The 16,719-nt window shown below is 35.0% G+C and overlaps 1 protein-coding gene across 1 annotated transcript in view; it reads left to right on the top strand.

The window, feature by feature from the left end:
• Nucleotides 1–16,719, top strand: part of COL25A1 (collagen type XXV alpha 1 chain) — a 438,835-nt gene that overhangs the window by 181,901 nt on the left and 240,215 nt on the right. The window lies entirely within an intron of this gene.

Here is a 16,719-nt window from a genome sequence, read left to right on the forward strand (position 1 = left end):
TTGAGCTGCGGCTTAAAGATTAATAAGAATTTTGTCAGGAGATCTAGCCATTACCCAACTGGCTGAGGCCAAATCTAGACTGGAAGCACCGGGCTGTACCCACCAAAGTGTCCATCAGAGAAGTTCCAGGGGAAGGTTTCCAAAGCCAAGACAGAGAGGCACATTACTGGCTTGTTACTAAGCAGGAAAACATAAACATAAAGTAGTCAATTCCTGCTGGATGCAGAGGAGTGGAAGGGAAGACATTCCACACAGAATGAACAGTAGTTGCAAAAACATAGCACAGTGTATTGAGGAAACACAATTATGGCTGAATAAAGATTCCACATGTAGATGTACAAGGAGAGGTTGGATAGAAATGTGGAACAGCAGCCATGGAAAGATGTTGAAGAGCCTAGTGTGACACATGGAAGTTCTGAACTGATCCTGTACATGAGGAATCCTTGAAGGATAAGTGTTTTCAGCTTTAAATTTTAGAAAGATCACTCTGGAGCTGATTTGGAGGTAAATTTCAGGGAGATGGGATTGTAGTCATGGCGACCAGGTAGGATGCTGTTGCAATAGTGCAGACAAGAGCAGATGAAGGGCCAAGCTGAGACAGTGGAAGTAGATATGGAAAGGGGGAAGGGAAATATATGTTATCCAGTCTCCGCAGGTTTGGAAAACCTATTAGATGAGGTGACACTAAGAGTCAAGGATAAATCTCCAATTTCTTGGTAGACAGTGGTGCCATTACTCTTGATTGAAATTAGAGTGTGAATAGGAGCAGGATAAATTGGGGGATTGTGAATATGAGTTGAGGCAAGGAATGGGGAGGAATGAATGAATAATCTGAAAAATTCAGTTTTGTGCACATTGTATTTGAGGCATTTGGCCATGTGAAATTGGTAATATTTATCTGGAGATCAGGAATGATAGGTGACTTAAAGCTACAGATTTGGGAGGCATAAATATGTAGGTTGAGCCGTAGAGGTAGGTAAACGCCAGCAAGGAAAACAGTTAACAGAGAAGAGTGTAAAGGATATGAACTTTGAGAAGCATTAACATTCCAGGGACAGTGAGAAAAAGTGGAGTGAGTCTATAAATCATAAATGGGATTATGGAAACCAAAAGTAAAGAAATTTCAAGGTGACCACAAAAACAAGCACGACAGAGAGTAAGTAAGGCTTCCTGGATGAGTACCAGCTGAATATAAATCCTAGGGGACAGGTCACAAATCACTGATTTGGTACCTTTTTAGGACAACCTGGTTTCCTTCAGCCTTGTGATTCAAGAGTGTTAGGAAACATGGCCACTAGTTAATATCAGAAGAAACAATAATGAATACTATTTAGTGTTTTATTTAAAATTATCTTAACGAAGGCTAGAGGACTAAAGGGGAGTTATTTACCATGTAACAGAAAGGTCCAAAGTGGGATGGTGCTAATAGTTTTGGTCCACAGAAAGTAAGTAACAAATAGCTATAGGTTGGCAAGAATAGAGAAGGGAAAAAATACAATGGGTGCTCGCTGGAATCCCTGAGTGCTCCTGGAGCAAGGCTTGCAGTGCGCGTGTCCTTTGGGGTGGGGGTCCTGAGCATTCTTTATAGCACACGCTCACCACTGAACGGTAGAACTAAGAATTTCCTCGAATTTGTACCTTAAAGGAAGCAATGTGGTGTGGCTGGAAGGACAAGAAATACAGAAGACATGGATATATGTTGATCTTTGACACTTCTGGTGATCAACAGCTACTGCTCTATTCCATCCTGAATGATGATGGCTTCATGCAAAACTTTAAAAGAAAAACTCTTCTCAGCAATTATTTGTTCTTTGAATCTATAGCACTCACTCAGTCTCTCTGAATCTTCTTGTATTATTCAAGGTGTATCTATATCAGAAATAATTATTTGGACTTTTTAATACTCTATGCATATATTTAAATGTTTCCATCATTTACGCATATGTACATATTTTGTGGTTTAGAGTCTGCATAAAAATAAAAATAACCTAAACACAGTATTTCATTTCTCTGTCCAAGGACAAAAGTTGGCATTCTTTAACCTAAAGTGTTTAAAATATTTTAAAAATGTTTCCCACCCAATGCCATAAATAATTATCTATATTCTCACACAAGATATAGATTTTATGAAAATTGGTCATGTACATAAATCGATTTTTGAGGTATGCTGAACATTTATGATACTTTTCAGATTTATATTTTAAAAATAAAAGGATGGGAAGAGTTGATCACATGGAAGGCAAAGTTAAAGGAATTTAAGAAAATGTTGTTATACATTGATCGCTTTCTCTGATCAGCGGTAAGCTGTATGAGACACCTACAATGAGAAAAAGAACAAAGAGCTTGGATTTATTTTAAAGTATGTCTTTGTTTTAGTAAGTTATTAGTAGTCATATTGATGGTCCAGTTTTGTGTAAAATACATCAGTTTCTGACATTTGTCACTATGACTTTAGAGATGTCAGCGTTATTCTTTGAATAGGGGCTGGTATCACTCTCTGTTTGCTCTGTTTATTTTAGATGAAGTCACATGATGAAAGGGGAGGGATACCTGACCTTCATCTCTTCTATTTTCCTCTCCCCACCCCTGACATTTCCATGTTTCCCTTGTCAACAGTGAAAAAAAATTATCTTGCTATATGACAAATGGTTAGTTTTCTTCTCTCCGTAGAGATAGATGAAAAATGTTATATTATCTCAAGGGAACTAAAATACATATTACTTACTTCTGAAGTGTTATGTTGAGGTCTAAACTTTAAAATATCTGGTCATTTTTGAGGATGAAATGGGGGCTAAATCTGTAAATAACAGACTTTGTGGAAAATTCCTCTTGGAAATCTCATCAAGGTAAGAAACCTAGAAAAAATCTTTCACTGGGACTTCATGGAGGCAGGGGGAAAAGTGTTTTTAGTAACAGCCTCATTTTCTTTAATATCACTTTTTGTCTAAATTGTTTCATTGGGACTGTGGTAAGTACTGAACCTATCATTAGGTTTTACACTCAACTAAATTAAAAAAAAATCTTTGCTGGAGCACTTATTAAATTCTAAAAGGATGTTGAGAATTATATATGCATATAGTCCCAAATGTAATTTTGCTCCATTTGGATGAGAATTTTTAATTCCCACTCTTTAATATATTCTATCCACTGTTGATAAAACATAGGGCCAAATGCTTTTAGTTGTATCCTTCTTGTATAGCATTTTTTAATTTATTGATTTTCTGTGACTTCTGAAATAGCTGAATACCTCTTGAAGATATTCATGTGTCATGAATAATACTATAAAGTAGCTGTGATGAAATAGCATATCAGTCTTTACGGCCAGTCTCTTACAAAATATACAGTTTCAGAATTTCATAGATTTCCCTTTGGGGGGACAAATTTTAAGGTAAAGCAAACACCCTTTCACTCTCAAAGTAAATATAAATGTCAATTTTTAAATGTTAAGTAGGTGTAGTTTGTGCAAAAGATGAGGCATGAAGAATTGAAGTAGAATTTGACTGCCCATCTTTCTCAAAATTTAAAAAATATGTCGTATATCGCTGTACCAATAATCTGTAATAGGATATTCTGGGATGGGACTGGGGAGACAGAGAAGAAAGATAATATTGTATAATTCATTCCTGTGTTAAAAATTTATGCTTTTTATATAGAGATTAAGAATGTCCCTTCTCCTACGTTCTCATCACAATTGCATGAGAGAGATCACTCACACTAAAAATGTAGAAGACCCAAGCATTTCATTTTTTAGTGCAATAGGGGATCATGTCTGACATCCTGGGAAATAATATATTCTTGAATAAAATTGGTAATTAGAATTGTTATAGAGTAAGGTAGTTTTGACAGAAAATTTCTTCTAGGAATTTCTTCTAGAATTAACCGTATTCAATAAATGGAAATATAATTGATAGGTTTTATGGAGGAAGCTGAAGTGTATTTAAAAGGAAAAGCTGCTGCTTGGTACATTAAAGTTTGCTGAGGTTTTGGGGTTTTATTTAATATCTTTACCTTCTGTTTCCTTGAGAAAACCAGCCTTAAGGACAAGTACTGGAGCTCTTCCTAGGGTCATTTTACACTCTTTAAAACAAGGAGAATGGCATATTTCCAAGTAGTGGACACTTATTTTCATAGATTTTCATTTCACTTTTTCATACCTCTCCATTTTTCTTTTTGTTATATATTGTGGGATTATCACAAATAAAATTATTTATGTTTCCTCCAATTTCTGTATAATTTAGTTTGAATAAGTAGAATATTTCTTTTTTAATACAATTTTTGTCATAGATTACAAACAAATGCAAAAATATAGAGAATAGCTTAATGAAACTAATTTTTCAACCAGCCTGAACAATGATCTCTATATGGCCTGTATTCCTACCTATTTCCTCCCAAAGCCAGGATTATTTTGAAAAAATTCAAGATAAAATATTATTTCATATGCAGATATTTGATTATTTATCTCTAAGAGTTTAGGACTCTTTCTTTGTTGTAATCCCAATACTGTTATCACACCCAATAATTAGCAATAATTTCTTAATATCACTGAATATTCACAAGTATTTTCATTCCCTTGATTTTATATGTTTTTAGCATTTCTTTTGTTCGAATCAGGATCCAAACTTTTTACAGTTGGTTGATATATGCCTTAATTTTTTTTCCTCTGTAGGGTGCCTCTCTATCTCTTGTTTTCTTTGTTCCTGTTGGTGAAGAAATTAGGTAATATTGCTGTAGTTTCCCACAGTCTGGATTTTGTTACTGCATTCCCAGAGGTGTTTTTTAATGTGTCCCTCTGTTCCCAGTATTTCCTTCTACTTGGTGGTTAGAGCTAGAGGCTTGATCAGAATTAAGTTCATGTTTTGGCAGGACTATATCATAATGGGAGTTTGGGGCTTCTGCTGGGAGATAAATAATGTCTGATTTTTGCTCTCTCTAATCTGACTTAGATGAACATTCATTGGAACTGTCAATTCATTAGGGATTGCAAAATAAAAGTGATTTTCTAATTTTAGTATTCCTTTTTCACTTATTAGTTGGAATACTTCTAGAAAGAGAAACTTCCTATCGTCATTTATTCAAGTTATGCTGAGCTACAATTTCTGTAGAAAAGGAAGGATTCATGCCTAATTCTTTCCCATTATTTATCAGTGTTCAGAGTAAAGAACTGGTTTCCTAGCATCTGCCCAAAGTGATCAATGTCTGTGTGTGTGTGTTTTAATATCATTAAAATCTTATGAATTTAATGAATCAATACTTTGTAGTTATTACCTTTATTAGTGCTTAAATCACCCCGTCTTTTATCCAGATTGGCTTCTGAGCCCTTTCACAGAACGCTGGTAGTCTTGATAACTTCCTTGCTATGACAAAATTTTACAGGTTCCTCTTGATCATTTCCTATCCCAGATCGGAACGTAGACATTTCTCCGAGGAATTCTAGTTCCTTTCAGTGACAAGTGGTATTTCAATACCAACATTCTGGGTTTTTTGGTGGTTTTGGAAGAACAGTTACTTTGAAATTTGTTTGCTAATTTAAATGAAAGTAGATATGTGGTTATGTATGCAAATAAAATATTGGTGCTTTATAGGACCGATCATATGACTTTAGGTATGATCCTAAAAGGTAGGTGATAAATAAATTTTTATTTTAATGATGGAACAATTGACTAGCACAGACTTTGGGTACATAATGTAAGGTGAGGCAGGAAATAAAAGTATTTGGTATTGTCAAAAGGAACATAGGTTGTAAAGTCCTGCTGAATTTGTCTAGAGAGTTAACATTTTTCATGCAGATTTGATTGTGAAACTATCATTTAAAAAGTATAGTTGAGTGCTAAGAAAAAAGAATGAACTTTCTATGAAAACATATTTTGATCATGGTCTCATTTGTTTCACATAGTTGATTGAAGTTAATGGAATAGATCTCTTTGTAGCACCCTTTGGGGACAAGAATGAGAGTTTTAGAACATCAGTTTATTTCTTAATTAAAGTTCTTTGTGTTAAGGAATCTTTTGTTTCTTGAATGGTAGTGCTGTGACCAAGCCAGTGTGAGAGTTCAGTATTTACATACTTGTATTTACTTAAATACATAGCAAAACGATAGATATAAACCTAAACATAATGATAATTACATTAAATGTAAATAGTCTAAACACCCCAATTAGAAGGCAAATTTTACCATATTGGATAAATAGCAAGTCTCAACCATATGCATTTTCAGAAATTCAGTAGAAATAAAAAGAAAGCTGGAGTGGCTATTTTAATATTAGACAAAATAGATTTTTAAAAAATTGAAGTATAGTTGATTTACAATGTTGTGTTAGTTTCTAGTGTACAGCAAAGTGATTCAGTAATCCATATATATATTCTTTTTCATATTCTTTTCCATTATGATTTATTACAGGATATTGAATATAGTTCCCTGAGCTATGCAGTAGGACTTTATTATCTATTTTATATATAGTAGTTTGTATCTGCTAATCCTGAACTCCTAATTTATTCCCTGCCCTCCACTTTCCCGGTTTGGCAACCATAAGTTTGTTTTCTATGTCTGTGAGTCTGTTTCTGTTTTGTAAATAAATTCATTTGTATCACAATTTAGATTCCACATATAAGTGGAATCTAAGTGGGTCTTTGTCTTTCTCTTTCTGGCTTTCTTCACTTAGTATGATAATCTCTAGGTCCATCCATGTTGCTGCAAATGGCATTGTTTCATTTTTTTAATGGCTGTTTCATTTTTTTCCATAGTGTATATGTAGCACATCTTCTTTATCCATTCATCTGTTGATGGACATTTAGGTTGCCTCCATGTCTTGGCTATTGTAAATAGTGCTGCTATAAACATAGGGGTGCAAGTATATATTTTTTCGAATTAGAGTTTTCTCTGCATATATGCCCAACAGTGGGATTGCTGGATCCTATGGCAACTTTGTTTTTAGTTTTTAAAGGAACCTCCTTACTGTTCTCTGTAGTGGCTACACCAACTTACATTCCCACCAACACTGTAGGAGTGTTCCCTTTTCTCCACACCCTCTCCAGCATTTATTTGTAGACTTTTTTTTTTAACCTGGCTTGTTACTGTTTATTATTATTTTTTCACTTTTTCATTTAATTTATTACAATAGCACATATCCTTTTTAAAAATTTTTATTGGAGTATAGTTGATTTACTATGTTGTGTTAGTTTCAGGTATACAGCAAAGTAAATCAGTTATACATATACATGTATATACACTTATTCTTTTTTTTTTAAAGATTCTTTTCCCATATAGACCATTACAGAGTATTGAGTAGAATTCCCTGTGCTATACAGCAGATTTTTATTATTTGTAGACTTTTTAATGATGACCATTCTGACTGGTGTGAGGTGATACCTCATTGTAGTTTTGATTGGCATTTATCTAATAATTAGCTATGTTGAGCATCTTTTCATGGGCCTATTGGCCATCTGTATGTGTTCTTGGAGAAATGTCTATTTAGGTATTCTGCCTAATTTTTTTATTGGGTTGTTTGATGTTTTGTTACTGAGTTATATGAGCTGTTGGTATATTTTGGAAATTAAACCCTTGTCGGCTGCATTGTTTGCAAATATTTTCTTCTGTTCTGTAGGTTATCTTTTTGTTTTGTTGATGGTTTCCTTTGCTGTCCAAAAGCTTATAAGTTTAATTAGGTCCCAATTGTTTTTGCTTTTTTTAAAATTTTATTTTTTTATTAGTTGTCTATTTTATACATATTAACATATATATGTCACTTGTTTATTTTTACTTTTATTTCTATTGCCCTGGGAGACTGACCTAAGAAAGCATTGGTACTATTTATCTCAAAGAATAATTTACCTATGTTCTCTTCTAGGCATTTTATGGTGTCATGTCTTACATTTAAGTTTTTAAGCCATTTTGAGTTTATTTTTGTGTATGGTGTGAGGGAGTGCTCTAACTTCATTGATTTACATGTGGCTGTCCAACTTTCCCACCACCACTTGCTGAAGAGACTGTATTTTCTCCATTGTATATTCTTGCCTCCTTTGTCAAAGATTAATTGACCGTAGGTGTGTAGGTTTATTTCTGGGCTCTCTAGTCTGTTCCATTGATCCATATAGACAAAATAGATTTTGCAACAAGGAAGATTATCAGGGATACAGGCAGATATTTAATAATGAAAAAGGTGTCATTTCATCTAAAGGACATAAAAATTCTAAAAGTGTATGCAATTAGTAACATAACTTCTAAATATTTGAGGCAAAAATTGATAGAAATGCAAAGAGAAAATAGAAAAATTCTACAATTTTCGTTAAAGATTTTAACACTCCTTTCTCAGAAATTGATAGAACAGTTAGGCAGAAAATCAGTGAGGAAATAGAAGACCTGAAAAACACTCTTAACCAACTTAATTTTATTGATCTTTGTAGAACATTCCACCCAACAGAAGAACATGCACCAGCTAGACTATATTCTGAGCCATTTAACAATGTTCAATAAATATAAGAAGATTGAAACCATACAGAATAGATTCTTTGACCATAATGGAATGAAGTCAGAAATTAATAAAAGAGATTTCTGAAAATTAGACAACACATTTCTCAATTGTACAAAGTTTAAGACAAAAATCACAAGATAATTAAATACATGTTTATCTACCTGTGTAAATGATTTTTATGCATTTATAGTTTTATATATCACATTTTACATATAAATATATATGTGCATGCATGCATTTAAAGCTTTTTACATGTTTGAGTTTATTGGAAATAAATGGAGATAGAATAATTAAATGTGACTGATGGATTTCTATAGGGCAAACACGATAATCATGCTGTGACTGTATGATGGAAAATGCTCCTCCTAAAGAAATTAATTCCCAAACGGAACAAAATATCACAAAAATAGAAATACAGAGCATTTCATGTCACTCTTTAAGCTTTTTATAAAAATGATAGCCTGGATATGTGTAATGGGTTATTTATGTATAGAATGAAGTTCACTGAACTCTTGGTTGTGGGTTTTCACAGGGGATGCGGAAGAACATTTCAGCAGTAGCTCAATCAGTTCAGGGTGTGTGAAGGGGAAACCTAAGAAAAGCATTGAAAGGGTCTCAGCTTTGTGAAAGAGACAGCCAGATGTCAACCTGAAGAGTAACCTTTGTCTGCTTTCCATGATGGGGAGAGTATGTCATGAATGAAATGATAAACATATGGAATAAATTACTGGGAAAGGCAATTGGAGGAGAGCATAGATGAATTCAAGAAACACCTAGACTTGTTTCTGGAGAAAAGGAATTGATGAGTCTGGGAAAGCAGGAGGGTTGTATTAGCTTCTGCAAACAAAGTGGTTACATTGAGAAAGATGGTTTTTTTCCCCTCTTTTGTACAATTTTTACATTTTTATGTACCTTCAATGTACAATCTTTACATTTTTATGTACCTTCAATCTCTATTTTAAAGAATATACTCCCCCCCACCGCCCCGCCACCACCACTCCTGAATCACACAGTTCTTTTACAAACAATTTCTTTTCAACTTTATCTTCCAAGAGGTCAGATAAGCTTAGGTTTGGTGCATCAAAAACTATTTATTTGAGCTTTTTTTTTTTGTAGGAAACTTTGCTGCTTAATGCACTTTTATCCACTCACCTGTAATCACTGAGGGTTTGGCTTTACCTACGCGTTCCTCCTCAGCCTCTACCTTTCCAATCATTATTATAGCTAAGTCACATAGTGTTTGACAAAATATGTTGAATGTTTTTGGTTCTTCTTGACTCTCTTTGGATTCTATTTTGAAGTATTTCCAAATTGTCCAGGGCAATTTCATGATGTAAACAACATAGACTCATCACACTGTAAAAGGAAATTATGAGTTGTACTCCATTCCTCCTATAGTTCACTTAGAACTTCATGTAAAGCCTCTCTGAAGTAGTCACTTTAATTTCCCTGCAATGCTGACTCTAGAATTCTGAGACCAGAAATAGCTATACAGTGTATAGCATACAACGTCCTTCTTCAGTGTTACAGCTGAAACTCTGCACCCTATGAAATAAATCTTCCCAGGGTCATTTGTATAGAAATTCATGATTAGCAGTAATTATTAGAGGTTAACATTTTTCTCTGGAGAAGATAAGTTTGGTGTTAAAGGTGTCAAAGAGATGTTTATAAACATTTTCATTCTTTAGGTTTAGAAATGCTAGAGGGAAAATAAGCAGTCACCCTTATCTTGCAATATTGTTTTAAAGTTTCCTTAGTCAAGTTTAGTGCCTGCATATAATTTAAATCTAATTTAAACTTAAATTTTGTTGTAAATAGTCTTTGCCCTTATAGATATAATTATATAGGCTGCATTCCTGCCCCCTCCCAAAGATTTTTTTTATCTTGTATGTTTCTTTTATGTTCTCATAATTTGTTGAATTTTTTCTCACCATTTATGTGTGACATTACATGTAAATATGCCATTTATAATATAGCCAAGGACCTTTTCGTTAAAATAGAATACCGTATTGCCATATCTTCTCCTTTATATTAAAAAATAGCTGCATATAACATTAACTATATGTTTGACTCTTGTCTAGAAATTCAAATACTTCAGATGGAAATCTGCTTAATGCTGGCTTTTCCAAGTCAGTTTAACGTAACCTTTATGTTAACATAGATTTCTAGTTCGATATTTATTGCTGAATCTTCCTTTTTCAAGCAAAGCAATTATTCTTCTATCTATAAAATTCTACAGAAGATTCAGGTTAGAGGTTTTGACTAGACTATATTTTTCCTACTGTATGTACAACCTCTTAAAGGAAAGCATCTTATTAAAGATGCTTATTGTTGTGAGGCCTGTATATCCCGATTGGTTTACAGGGACCACCTCCTTTGAAATAGTTTATGTTATCACATCTACTTTACAGATAAGGAGACTGAGTTTTCATGGGTTGAGTAATCTATCCGATTTCACAAAACTGAGAAGTACTTGAGCCAGAAGTGAGTCAAGACAGTATGATTCCAAAATCCATGCTTTTAATCACTGGCTAATATGGCCTCTACATTATTTCATTTGCTTTTCTTAATCTCTCAAATTTTGCGACTAACAGTGATCATATAAATGTCCTGTGCTTAAAGTAGGTTGGGAAGTAGGGGTCCTTTTGTTTTTTTTATCTTCTTGATGAATTATATTTCTTGCTGTCAGTTGAAATTACCTGACCTAGACAGTACAGTTATTTAAATTAGTAAAGAAAACGAATATAAGTAGAGTGAAGACTTTAACGATCAAAGGTCAAAGTTTTGTTTTTCTCTGAGAATAAGAGAAATTAATTATTACTCAGAAAGTGAAAATGATTCATAATATCAAAGATGTTTGAATTATACGTAAAACAAATTGCATCTACCACACAGGAAAATATTTACTCAACTACATAGGACAGGTCCTTTATCATCTTATCCAAAATGTTACACCTGCATGGATTACGGGGCTTCTCACTTGAAGCAAGGGCTGGTATCATAAACAGAAACACCCACTTGTCCAAAGATATGGATTCTTGGTTGCCGGTCTCCCCGTATTTTAGAGCACCTCTGCTTAACCATTAGGTTCTGCATCAGATTACCAGGGGCCTCCCTCTGGCTCATAGCTGCTTATCTGCAGAAGAGCTTGGGTCGTAGAAACTAGGTATCAGCTTAAGCAATTTAACACTTCCTTGTCTGCTTAAAGAAAAGTAGCACACCATCAATCAAGAAAGATTTCCGGAAGTATATGATATTGATGAAGGGTCACAAAAGTGCTGTCTAGAGCAGCAAAAAGGCCTCTGTGTATGTGTGTTCAGATAGCGATGGAAACAGTTTACTGAAGCAGAGACGTTCACAAAATCAGCACGCCATCTATGCCCGGTGAATTCTCTTGTTCCGTCATTCAGGTAATTGTTCCTCTTAAAAAGTGAAATTTGTTATTTATCTAAGATAATATACTTTCAGTGGTCCACCTGTCAGCCATTTCTCCCGCAATCAGACAGGGGAAAGAGCTGGGAGCTGTGCAGTTGAATGACATTCTGTGACAGGCCTGTTCTTTGGTTGGTGTGTTTACATAAAATTAAAAACAGGAGAAGGTGAACTTGGTTAACTAATTGGCAAATGGAATTTTAAATCTATAGGACTGTTAATAATAAAAATAACAGTAATAAAGCAGGTCTCTTAGAAGTGAACTAGAAGAACAAGTTTTATTTTCTGCTGAGAGAATAATACGGCAAAGTTTGTTTACAACCAATACTCTATTTTGCTATGCATGAAGAAAATAAGCATTAGATGTCAAGTGATAATGGCAAAGTCCATTTGCTATCATGTCACCAGTCAATTGTTTTCTATAGTCATCTAACGCTTCATTCCAATTCCAAACACTCCATTTTAATTTCCTAAACCTCCGCTCAGTTAATGAGTTCATCTTCAACTTCTGGACAGATAGAAATCTTTGAGTATGCAAAGAGCTAATGTCTACTTTTTCCTATTGCTATCTTTACATGATTAATTCTGTGCATGTGGACATGCCCATCAGGGGTTGCCAAGAATAATATGAGTGCTTGATCTCCTTTCTCCTTTTCTAGATAAAAGCCTCAGGTAAGTATGAGGGTCACCCTATTAAGTCCAGCTAGGCCTTGTTTTACAAATAGCCTGGCCTCCCACCCCATCATGGTTCATTTTACTGTTGTCTTATCCAGAAACATACTTCAAAGGCTTTTCAGAGGGGCAGCTGATTCTCGCAGTCTGAGGAGCTTTGGTTTAGGATCCTCCAAGCTTTCCCAAGAGAAGCATGGACTGCTCATACATTGCCTCTGTGTGATCTCTTGGTATGAAGCCTTTGGGCCTGGACATATTGGCTGCACATGTGCCGCAGTCCAGTATTGTGCACTTGAGAAGATAAGTCAAAGAGAATCTGCAGTCTCTATCCATTTCCTGGCATTTTGGTTTTGCATTACGCCCCCTTCCAATGAAGAATAATGGGGCGAGTTTCCTTTCTTACAGAAAGCATGTCTCAGCACCAAATTTTCACTCTTCCTAGGTTTTAAAAAAAACCCACCAGCATATTTTTAGAAGAGAAATACATTATTCATCTATTTTGTTCTAATGGAAGCTGAGTCTGTAGAAAGTACGTATTTGGTGTTCTGATGGAAGTAAAATAGAATGGATTCTCAGTGCATACTAGAATCATTTATGAGTTATTATCTGTGTAGTGATAGTATATCTATTCACTATCATTTAAAGAATTAGGATTTGCAGAATATCAGAAATTTTAAGTCATCACTTTGAATATTTGAGTAACCTCTTGTTACATGTGCTTGAAATTTCCAGGTCTTGCAAAAATACTCAAGCTAAAAAGTTTTATTTGGGATAGTGTTTTTCCATGTCAGCAATGAATGGTGGTTGATTATATGGGCTGAAAATAAAGTGAATGGTATTCCTATAAAAACCTGAAAAAATTGACAAGAGAGGTGGGCTGGTGATTTAAATGCACAATTAGCATGTATTTAAGCTGACTTGTTCTTGTCTAATCATTAGAAGTCTCTGTAGTTGTTGAAAAACCTGTTTTCAAATGTAGTCTTTGTAACTCATCAGATGACTTAAAGGAAAGCTCATTTTGACTTTTGGTGGGGTGAGGGGAGAGATGTGCAAACTAATCATCCACAATCCACATTTCCACTGATGAACGTCTGAAATCCTCAAGTTTTCAGACATGTGGCATGAAATGTATTGCCAAAATGTAGTATCTTAATGCTGTGTGATAGAAATGATTTGATTAAGTTGACAGTCAACTACCAAACATAAGACCCCATTGTCAAGTACTAGGTATGGATATGAATCAAGCTAAGTCCCAAAGAAAGGTGCTGTGACAAGTAAAAGAATTGAAGATTCCTAACTTAATAAATGCAAAGCCACACATTATTTTTGAGGAATCATTTTTAAAACTTTTTTTTTTTTTTAAGAAGGAATGGTGATGTATTTAATGGTTCTCTTCTGATGGAGTTCAGTGTCTGTGCCAAGCAAATGTAATGGAAATGAGGAAAACTAAATTCAAGCGTTTGCCTTATGAAACCTCAGTTCTCCTGGCAGGATCTGAATGAGGACTTGTTTGACTAGTCAACCTTAGATATTATCTCTTGTCCAACATGTGCCTGTGGTTTGGATGGATTTCCTTTGTATTTTAATGCAACTGTCAATGGAGAATGGAAGAGCTCACTGTCCCCCACTGGAAAGGTTTTATACGTACTTAGAAAGATTTACAAAACCCTGGAAGACAAACTTTAGTCATCATTCATTTACTCATTCATTATTTCATTCATTTACTGTTTCATTTATTCAACATTTATTGAAGCACTTCAAGGCAGTGTGCTGAATCTGACTAGACACATAATATTAAAGAACAGAGCTTTTAAAATTATGTCTTCTTTGACTTGTTATGGATGTTTTCCAACTAAAGTTCCTTAAAAAGTTAAAAACATTTTTGCAGTGAGAAATACTAAAAGAAATCAGTTAAAAGTTGCTATGGATTTAGAAAAAGCTAAAATCTTTTTATGATAATTTTGAAGTAACTGAAATATTATCATCTAGATTACATGAATACTTGATGCAAAAACATCCTATTAAAAATTTTGGTCTCAATATGCCTTGCCTCAGATATTATTTAACAAGATTGTCATTAGTTCTGGAAATTTTTCTTAGAACATAGCTCTTAGAAGACAGCTATGTATTTGTCTGTGTAAGTGCATGTTTGGCTGTGTGTATCTTTTAAGAAGGATCAAATTAGTTATGTCAGAAGATTTTTAGTTGTAAATCCACAAAAGGGTTGGAAACTCCATCTTACAATAATGGGGGGCATGGGGGTGTGATTTTTAGTTTCAGTTTGTCTTTTTCAAAGCATTATTAAAGTTGTGTCTGATAGTTCCCTTTTAATTTATCATCCAAACTCTGCATGTGCTTCGAAGATTACCTAAGTCTAAGGTTTCGTGTTTTGTCCAGGCCCAGAGTAGGAAATTTGAACAGTGTTCAGTGTAACTTTCCCCAGTAAGGACAAAATAAGTGACTGTGGTTTTACGTTAGTTTGTAAAGTGGTAGTCAGAGTTATGAATTTTTTTCTAACAATATTTTTTCTCTTAACCTTCACCTTTCTGAACCTCCTGTGATGGCAGTTGATTGTCATCTCCATCCTGTGGATGAGCAGACTGGGGCTCATACAGATTGAACGAGTCCTCCAGCTTCATTTTGGCAGAGACTCAAACTAAATCTTCTCATGACAAGTTGTATGTTCTTTTTCATTACAACTTGGGTATCTCCAAGAAATCTTGGGGATTAACAAAAAAATGCTGTGTGTATAGGAGAAACTAGAATAGTCTCAGAAACAGCGTTATTTATCCATGCAATTATCAAATTCACATCTTTGTTTTTGATTGACAATAAGGGGAACAAGCATTAGCAGTTTTGTCTTACCCATCATGTAATACCTTAAAATTCAAGGTAGCTTCTAAAACAGTAAGAGGGTAAGGGAATAATAGGGGAGTCTATTCTTTGCTGAAAGCAATATTTATTCCACTCTGTGTGTGGGGGTGGGGGTGGGAGTGGGGGATGTATTTGCAAGCATACGTGCTTATGTATATTTTAACTTCCCTTCAGCCTGTGCGCCTTTGTCTCAGATCTCACTGTGGACCAGTGGTAGTGGCCCTTGTCTTACGGTCACTTTCCCTGGGTCACAAATAGCTCTCTTTATTGCATTAGAGGGCTATAAATTTTTCGTGATCCCAAGCTGAGTTTTAACCAGTCACCTCAAGGTGAAAAGCTCAGTATCACATTACTGTTTCCTTGGGCTGTCATCCATTGCCCCTGACCAACCTGTCATAAATGTTTTAAGAGTCTGCAGCTCTTTCAGCTTGGTTCTAATCTGAGGTCTACAGCTCAGGCTCACATCTCAATGAATCTTGGAAAACTTGCTCCTGCACTTGTGTGTTCAGGCAGAGCAGCCAGACTCTTCAAAATAAGTGGTGATGTGTCCTGGCCTATTTCAGATTAAAATGGATTCCCTGTGAGTCTAGTGTTAAGGACAACAGTATTGCACAGGGCTTTTTTCACCCGAAGAGTTATTAGTCAGACATATGAGCCATTATGCAGGAAAGGGAAGAATTGTCCTGGAAATGCTTTGGCTGACTTCTAAAAGAGCTCTCAGGAAGGGATATACGCTCTTGAGCACTCTGTTGTGAACTCTGTTAAGTGCTTTGGATGTGTGTTAAAGTACAGGATGGACACATATACACACGCAAAGACATTCTGGATTAAAATAACTTCTAAGCAACAATATAGGACACCTCCAAAAGAACTGCGTGAGAATTGTATAGACCGTGGCTCTAGGGTTTTGAGGGCAGAGGAAGTACTTTGCACTGAGGGAAGACTTCCTTAGTGAAATAAGTTTGAGTTGCATCTTGAGTGATGGGATTTGGCAGGACAAAAAGAAGAGAGACAGTATTCCTGAGCAAAATAACAGAAAAAGTGAAAGCCTTTTAGGGAGTAGGGAAATGAGTCTAACTGTAGTTAAGGGTTTACAGGAAGGAGAGTCAAAGCAAATAAAGTAGAAATTAAGACTGCGGGCCAGATTATAGAAGCCTTTAGATGGATCCGACTTTATCCTGAAGCGTTTCAGAAAATGCTTTCACCAACTTCCTATTCAACTGTTTATTTATAGAATACTTTGTCTTCCATGGGGTGTTGCCAAATTTGTATT

Source organism: Hippopotamus amphibius, chromosome 13, assembly GCF_030028045.1.
Source record: "Hippopotamus amphibius kiboko isolate mHipAmp2 chromosome 13, mHipAmp2.hap2, whole genome shotgun sequence".
NCBI classification, from domain to species: domain Eukaryota; kingdom Metazoa; phylum Chordata; class Mammalia; order Artiodactyla; family Hippopotamidae; genus Hippopotamus; species Hippopotamus amphibius.